Genomic DNA, 1,810 nt, shown 5'->3' with positions numbered 1-1,810 from the left:
GTTACTGTAGCCTTGTAGTATAGTTTGAAGTCAGGTAGCGTGACGCCTCCAGCTTTGTCCTTTTGACTCCCCGACAGGTGCCGCCCCTTGCTCCATGGCACCCAGTCCCATCTTCAGCCCAAGGGCTGAAGAGTGCAGGCACAGCTCAGGACTGGTGGGCAGCTCCGCCTGCAGCCCTGGTGCAGGATTCACTGGGTGAAGCCAGCTGGGCTCCTGAACTGAATGGGGACTTGGAGAAGTTTTATATCTAGCCAGAGGATTGTATGTGCACCAGTCAGCACTCTGTGTCTAGCTCAGAGTTTGTAAATACACCGACCAGCACTCTGTGTCTAGCTCGAGGTTTGTGAATACACCAATTGGTACTCCGTATCTAACTAACCTAGTGGAGACTTGGAGGACTAGCACTCTGTGACTCTGTCTAGCTCAAGGATTGTAAATGCACCAATCAGCACTCTGTGTCTAGCTCAAGGTTTGTAAATGCACCAATTGGTACTCTATATCTAGCTAACTCTGTATCTAGCTAACTAGCACTTTGTGACTCTGTATCTAGCTCAAGGATTGTAAAGGTACCAATCAGCACTCTGTCAAAGCTCTCTGTAAAATGGACTAATCAGCAGGATGTGGGTGGGGCCAGATAAGGGAATAAAAGCAGGCTGCCCCAGCCAGCCAGCGGCAATCCGCTCGGGTCCCCTTCCATACTGTGGAAGCTTTGTTCTTTCGCTCTTTGCAATAAATCTTGCTGCTGCTCACTCTTTGAGTCCACTCTGCCTTTAAGAGCTGTAACACTCACCACAAAGGTGAGCTTCACTCCTGACAGCAAGGCCACGAACTCACCAGAAGGAAGAAGCTCCAGACACATTTGAACGTCTGAAGGAACAAACTCCGAGCACCTGGTCTTTAAGAACTGTAACACTCACCTCGAGGGTCTGCGGCTTCATTCTTGACGTCAGTGAGACTAAGAACCCACCAATTCCGGACACAATATCACCCTCTCTCAACCTGGGTATTAGGAGCAATATCACAGGGAAGGTGTACTCTCCCTGTAGTATTTTGAGTAATACCATCCTCTCTCCTTGATATTTGGAAGAATATCACCTGGGTATTAGGGACAATATCACAAGGGGGCGGTGTACATCCCCTGTGATACTGAGAGTAATATCATCCTCTCCCCACCAGAATAGTATAAACAATATCACAAGGGTTTGTATACCCCCTGCAATAGTGGGAATAATATTATTCTTTCCCCTTCAGGATATTAGGAAGAATATCACAGGTGGGGTATACACCCCTTGAAATATTGGGCGTAATATCATCCTCTCCCTTTTGTATATTAGAAAGAATTTCACGGGGGCACTACACCACCTGTGACATTGACAGTAATATCATCGTCTCCCCCATTGGATATTTGCAACAGTATCACAAGAGGGGTGTACACCCCCTGAGATATTGGGAGTAATATCATCCTCTCCTCCCTGGATATTAGAAGTAATATCACAGGGAATGTGTACATGCCCTGTATATTAAGAGTAATGTAATTCTCTTCCTAGTAAATATTAGGAACAATATCACAAAGTGTGTGTACACCCCCTGCGATATTGGGAGTAATATCATCCTCTTCCCCTGGATGACAGAAAAATACCACTGGGTGTATGTACTCCCCCAGCAATATTGGGAGTGATACCAACCTCTCCCTGCCTTGATATTAGAACCAATATCAAGGTGTGTAACCCCCTGTGATATTATGAGTAATATTATTCTCTCCCCCACTGGATATTAAAAACAATATCACAGAAGGAGTGTACACCCTCTT

This window comes from Colobus angolensis, unplaced genomic scaffold (genome assembly GCF_000951035.1).
Source record: "Colobus angolensis palliatus isolate OR3802 unplaced genomic scaffold, Cang.pa_1.0 Scaffold5, whole genome shotgun sequence".
Classification (NCBI taxonomy): Eukaryota; Metazoa; Chordata; class Mammalia; order Primates; family Cercopithecidae; genus Colobus; species Colobus angolensis.
The sequence above is the reverse complement of the archived record's forward strand: the minus strand, read 5'-3'. Positions refer to the sequence as shown.